The sequence below is a fragment of the Coffea eugenioides genome, chromosome 2 (assembly GCF_003713205.1).
Source record: "Coffea eugenioides isolate CCC68of chromosome 2, Ceug_1.0, whole genome shotgun sequence".
NCBI classification, from domain to species: Eukaryota; Viridiplantae; Streptophyta; class Magnoliopsida; order Gentianales; family Rubiaceae; genus Coffea; species Coffea eugenioides.
The window spans coordinates 63,590,203-63,597,449 of record NC_040036.1 but is presented as its reverse complement, the minus strand read 5'-3'; the positions used below and the strand labels follow the sequence as shown (position 1 = coordinate 63,597,449).

General features: G+C 42.9%; 1 pseudogene; it reads right to left on the bottom strand.

Moving 5' to 3' along the window:
• Window positions 1–891: 891 nt before the first annotated feature.
• Window positions 892–6,331, bottom strand: LOC113760021 (annotated as a pseudogene).
• Window positions 6,332–7,247: the final 916 nt, after the last annotated feature.

Below are 7,247 nucleotides of genomic sequence, written 5' to 3'. Positions count from 1 at the left end.
ATATCATATTCAAAACTTTGGATATTTTCTCTTCGGAATCCGATATTGGCAGAAGTATCACAAATATGAGGAAAACCCCAAATGAACCAGGTCACCGGCTGTTCCTTCTTGAGCTTGTCTGTTGAGAAAACCTACCTTGGCGCCCTTTCGGGTTTTCACCAAGGTTGCCCCCACCCCTTTTGTTGTTTTTCTTTTCTCTTTTCCTTTTTCTTTTCTTTCTTTTTTCTTTTCCTTTTTCCTTTTTTTTCTTTTCTTTTTCTTTTTCTTTTTCTTTCGAGGTGCCCCTTCGGGTTTTCACCTAAAGAAGAATGAAATATCTCGACCATGATCGACTCAGAAACATGAATTAAAGATTTCTGGCATCAGTAAAATGTACTTCCCTTGTAAAATTAGGCGAAGACATTACGGACATCACCTGCCAGTTGATTAACAAATTTTCTTATAGAAATGCAGCAAGTGACGAAAACCAGGACTTTGGGCTTTTGTAATGAGGTCAGGTGGGGTGTTTTTCAAGAAAGGTTGAGGCTTGAAAGCAGATTTGATACGAGGGGTGAAATAACTTGAGATTGCACCCTTTTGAGAACAACTCCGAAACTGAGGAAAATTTGCCCCAGTTTGATCAGATTTTCTCTCTTTGCATTTTTCATTGTATTTTCCTCACTTTTTGCATTTTTCTTTGAAAACTAAATTTGCCCCAGTGTAGGTTTTTTTTTTTTCGAAACAAATTTGCCCCAGTGTGGGGTTTGCAATTCTCAAGGGTTATCAAACGAGATTTGTCAATTCTGATGGCTCAAAGGGGACAAGTAGAGATAAAATGTTTTTTAGTGTAAAAGAAGATGGCCTGACTTGCATTTCGCCATTTGCATGAATTTCTAAAGAAAATTTGCATGATCAAATGAAAAACTTTTTGCACATATCTGAGTTGATGGGTTGAGGGAAAACCCGTCCATCCATTTCCGCCAAAATAAGAGCTCCGCCAGGTAATACCTTTTGGATAATGAACGGCCCTTGCCAATTTGGAGCGAACTTGCCTTTAGCTTCATCTTGCATTGACAAAATTCGCTTCAGTACCTTATCACCTTCTTCAAATGCCCGCCGATGGACTTTTTTGTTGTAAGCTCGGGCCACACGTTTTTGATAGCATTGCCCATGACAGATAGCATTGAATCGCTTCTCATCTATCAAAGTCAATTGCTCATGGCGCTGCTTGATCCAATCGGCCTCCTCCAATTTAGCTTCCATAAGGATTCGTAGCGACGGAATTTCAACCTCAGCTGGTAATACAGCTTCCATCCCATACATAAGTGAATATGGCGTTGCCCCAGTCGATGTCCGAATAGAAGTCCGGTACGCCATCAATGCATAAGGCAACTTTTCATGCCAATCGCGATGCTTTTCTGTCATTTTGCGGATAATTTTCTTCAGATTCTTATTTGCGGCTTCTACAGCTCCATTCATCTGAGGCCTATAAATGGCAGAATTGCGGTGTTTGATTTTGAACTGCTCACATAGTCCATCTACCATGTCATTGTTCAGATTCTTGGCATTGTCCGTGATAAGCGTTTCGGGTACTCCGAAGCGACAGATGATGTGATCTCTCAGGAAATTGGCCACTACCTTCTTCGTGACATGTTTGAATGACTCCGCTTCAACCCATTTGGTAAAGTACTCGATCGCCACCAATATAAATCGATGTCCATTTGAAGCGGGAGGATCGATTGTACCAATCACGTCCATACCCCACATTGAACAGGGCCACGGGGCGGTCATGCTATGCAACTCAGTGGGTGGAGCGCGTATAATGTCACCGTGCATTTGGCATTTTATACATCTCCGGACAAAGTCTATACAATCATGCTCCATAGTAAGCCAGAAGTATCCGGTTCTCATGATTTTCTTCGCTAGCAAATGGCCATTCATGTGAGGTCCACAAACGCCACTATGCACTTCCTTCATCATATATTGAGCTTCATCTTCATCAATGCACCTTAAAAGGTTCAAATCCGAGGTTCTTTTGTACAACACTTCTCCATTTAAGAAAAATTTTGAAGCCATTCTACGCAGAAAACTCTTGTCTTTGTACCAGCATGCAGAGGGTAGGACCCAGTTTTGAGAAACTCTTTAAGATCATTAAACCAAGGAATAGTATCCGAGGACTCGTCTGCAACCCAGCAGTGGGCAGGCTTGTCTTGAAGTTGAACTTGGATTGGTTCGATCTTCAATTCATCAGGATACTGGATCATAGAAGCTAAGGTAGCCAAAGCATCGGCGAATGCATTCCTGGCTCTCGGGAGATGTCTAAACTCCAAATTTTGAAACTGCTTGGCCAAAGTGAGCAGACTACAATGGTAGGGTAGAATTTTCGAATCTTTGGTTATCCACTGTTTCAAAGTTTGATGCACGAGCAAATCTGAATCACTGAAAACTATCAATTCTTTGATTTCTATTTCCAACGCCATTTTGAGACCAAAAATGCAAGCTTCATATTCAGCCATGTTATTCGTGCAAGCGAATTGCAATTTGGCAGCGGCAGGGTAATGCTTCCCTTCGGGTGACACCAAAACAGCTCCAATTCCAGCTCCGAGAGAATTCGAAGCTCCATCGAAGAAAAGCCTCCATTCAGGACTTTGTTCACTTATATCATCTGCAGCGCCTACAAATAGGACCCTCTCGTCAGGGAAATAAGTACGGAGTGGTTGATAATCATCATCCCTTGGATTTTCCGCCAAATGATCAGCTATAGCTTGCCCCTTGACCGCCTTTTGTGAGGTGAAAACAATATCGAATTCTGAGAGAATTATCTGCCATTTCGCCAAACGCCCAGTCAGCATCGGCTTCTCCAAAAGATACTTCAAAGGATCAGATCGGGAAATAAGATAAGTGGTATGGCTCAACAGGTAGTGTCTCAACTTTTGGGCTGCCCAGGCCAATGCACAGCAGCTTTTCTCAATGAATGAATAATTAGCCTCGTACTGCGTGAACTTCTTGCTTAGATAGTAAATGGCTTGTTCTTTCCTTCCGGATTCATCGTGCTGACCCAGAACACACCCTACTGCTCCATCGAGTACAGATAAATACATAATCAAAGGTCGGCCCGGTTTGGGCGGCACTAAAACTGGTGGATGCAACAAATAATCTTTAATCTTGTCAAAAGCCTGTTGACACTCCTCATTCCAATACAACGGCACATTCTTTCTCAATAATTTGAACAACGGCTCGCATGTGGCAGTTAGCTGGCCGATGAACCTCCCAATGAAATTGATCTTCCCTAAGAAGCTTTTCACGTCCTTCTGAGTTTTCGGCACTGGCATATCTCGAATTGCTTTGATTTTCGCCGGATCTATTTCTATGCCCTTCTTGCTAACAATGAATCCCAACAGCTTACCCGCAGGTGCTCCGAAGGCGCATTTTGCAGGATTTAGCTTCAAATTGTACTTCCGTAACCTCTCGAATAATTTCTTCAGATCAACCAAGTGGTCCTCTGCCCTTTTGGACTTGATTATAATATCATCCACGTAGACCTCCATCTCCCGGTGGATCATATCATGAAATAGGGTTGTCATGGTCCTCTGATATGTTGCTCCAGCATTCTTTAAACCGAAAGGCATGACTCGGTAGCAAAAGGTACCCCAAGGGGTAATGAAAGCAGTCTTCTCCCTATCCTCCTCTGCCATTAAAATTTGGTGGTAGCCAGCAAAACAATCGCAAAAGGTTTCAATCTCATGTCCGGCCGTATTGTCTAAGAGAATGTGAATGTTTGGTAGAGGGAAATCATCTTTAGGACTGGCTTTATTAAGGTCTCTATAGTCAATACAAACTCTTACCTCTCCACTCTTTTTTGGAACAGGGACAGGATTTGAAAGCCAAATTGGGTAATGGGAAACAATGATAATGTTGGTTTTGAGTTGTTTTTCAATCTGCTCTTTTATTTTGAGACTTATATCTGGTTTGAATTTTCTGGGTTTTTGTTTTACGGGTGGAAAAGAAGGGTCTGTGGGTAACCTATGCACCACCACATCAGTTGAAATGCCAGTCATATCATCATAGGACCACGCAAATACATCCTGGAACATGGTCAAGAATTCAAACAACTCCTTTTTCTGCCTTTCATTCAAATGAATACTAATTTGCACCTCCTTAACCTCATCCTCAGTGCCAATGTTAACCTTTTCTGTTTCTTCCAGGTTCGGTTTTGGTTTTTCCTCATATTGTTCAAAGTCCTTTGCAAAAGAATCGAATACTTCCTCATTATCACTCTCGCTTTGGAGTTCAGATTCACAGACCTCCAAGTCGTGAGTGATATAGAGATTGCCATTATCGTATTCCAGAACTGTGATATCCAAAGGGTCAAATAATTTTATTTTTGGCCATCTGAAAGAATTAACGAATGTGGGATAATAAGTAAATAAGCATACAACAAACAAATGAATCAAGCAATATGAATATAAACAATCGAATAAACAACACAACAATGACAAGAACAACTTGTGCATTTTCATAAAGACCTTTGATTGAAAGCAAATTGAAACGAAAACTTAACAATATTTACATGCACAAACGTTAGTTAAAAGGAAAATTGTTTTCATTGGCTATTTACAGATGCAAAGGTATTTTCATGAATTCACATGAATGATAAACCCCTTTTAGTTTACCGAAACTCCTTCCGAACGGGCAGGGACTCGGCTGTCCAATTGGGAATTGATCCTTCGGGGATGTCAGGAAATTCAGCTTCGCCTGGAACACTATCCTCAAATGTTGCCCCAACGAACAATTGAGCCAAACTTGCTTCAATTTCGTCGACTGGATTAACCTCTGATGTGATAACCTCTGTTGGTCGTGGAAAAGTATACCACAGTGGTGGAATGTCAAAAACCCTTTGCCTGCCCTCTTTCTCTGCTTTCTTACGTTCCTTCATTTCTTTGATATCCTTAGCAGTTGGTCGGAACCCTAAGCCAAATGAATCTTTCTTCTCCATAATCTCCACTGGCTTCAAAACTCCTTGCAGATTTCGTCCTAGTCCCTTGTCAAATTCATAACCTCCTCGGATCATTTCCTTAGCCATCATAACACTGGCCTTTGGTAGAACTTGCTCCTCGTTTGTGATCCAACTTACAGAGACGATATCAGCCGTGCTATGGGGAGTCATGGTGACATTGCGGCTTCCATCCTCTTTTGTCCCAGAATCAGTGATTACAAGGCAATCCTCTTCGGCAAATATAGTGATCAGCTTGTCATTCACTACAAACTTTAGCAATTGATGCAATGAAGAAGGCACAGCCCCAGACTTGTGAATCCATGGCCTGCCAAGCAAAACGTTGTAAACACTAGAAAAATGCATGACTTGGCAGGTTATTTGAAACTGGGCGGGCCCCATTTCAACTACTAAATCAATTTCTCCTATTGGCTCTCTTTGCGCTCCATCAAAACCTCGGACTATGGTCCCTGAAGGCCTCAACTTGACGTCTTGCAATCCTAGCTTTTCCAAGGTGCTCCAGGGACATATATTAAGAGCAGATCCATTGTCAATTAATACCTTCGGCAGCATTTTTCCGTTGCACCTCACAACTATGTACAGGGCCTTGTTATGTCCAATGCCTTCCGACGGCAATTCCTCGTCGGAAAAAGTAATTTGCTTGGTGAAGAGTACATTCCCAACTACGTGTGAGAAATTATCAACTGAAATGTCTCTAGGAATTTGAGCTTTAGTCAGTACTTCGAGCAATGCATCCCTATGCACATCTGATGAAAAAAGTAGATCCAACATGGATATTTGAGCGGGCGACTTGCTAAGCTTCTCGATCACATTGTATTCGCTTCTTTGGAGCCTTTTAAGGAAATCTAAGGCTTCTCTCTCGGTAATTGTTGGTTTGGCGGGTGGCTCAGAGTTATTTGCTTGAATCGGAATGGTTGCTTCAAACGGGCTTGCAATTTTCCCCGATCTTGTGACCACTGATACTTCCTTCTTTGCAATTGACCTTTCCCCAATCTGCACGTCAGGTTCATCATAATTCCATGGTACTTGTTGCAGGCTCAGGACAGGCTCCTGCTTCGGGAATTCAATAACCACCGGCTCCAAAGACTCACTCTCAGCTGGCGTGAGATCCAAGATAAAGGGTTTCTCGTCCTCTTCAAATGGCAGTTCTATGACAAAAGGTTGGTCTGTGACCCCAAACACTTCAGCTTCCCTTGCCAATTCTTTGACTGGTTCCACATACTCCGTATCATCCAGAATAACCCCAATGGTATTGGCATGTTCCGGTAAAGGGTTCCTATTTACGTTCGGCCCTTGCGCCTCCCTTTTCCGGATTACAATCTCCCCGGCTTCAACCATATCTTGGATTTTATGCTTAAGCGCTTTGCAATCAAAGGTGGCATGTCCGGGGGCCCCAGAATGATAAGCACAGACAGCTTGTGGATTATACCACGCGGGCATACCATATGGGTAGGTAGGAGGGGGTACTGTACCAATTTTCCCGGCGGCCTTCAACTGGTCATACAATTGGTCCAGAGGCCTGCCTAAATTGGTAAATGTACGGCTAGGGGGTCGGTTGTAAGGTTCAGGAGGTTGAGGATGGTTGTAAACAGGTCTATTTGGTGGAGGAAATCTTGGGTTATATGGAGGGCGAGGTCGGTTTTGAGGTGGATTTGGTTGGGAAATTTGAAAAGGGGCTGAAGGTGGGTTTGGATAGCTTGGGCGAGGTCGAGGGTGGTGGATGTTGGTAGTATATACAGGATGCGGATTTGAGTAGTAAGGGTAATGGGGTTGGTAGATTGGGCTGTGTTGGTATCGGGGTCTGGGTGAAGGGTTTTGGTTCCAAATAAATGTTGCATCCCCCTCTTTCTTTTTGAACGGCGGCTTTTTCACATTGCTTCCTTGACCTTGTAAAGCATCCAACTGAGATTTCAGGGCAGAGACATTGACAATCTTCCCGGCTCTCACAAAGTCGTCAAACTCTTCCAATTTATTTACAATTGCAGCAAAAGAACAACCAGTCATACGGAAAATTTCTTCGAAATATGGAGGATCATGCGCCTTTATGAATGTGCGAATAATTTCATCCTCAGTCATCGGTGGCTCCACCTTCGCAGCTATCTTTCTCCATCTCTTGGCATATGTCTTATGATCTTCAGATGGTCGCCTTTTCGTTCCTTCCAGAGTAGTCCGAGTTGGCGCTAGCTCACAGTTATACTCATATTGTCTAATGAAGGCATTGGACAGATCGAGCCAGGTCTTCACTTCCTCCGGC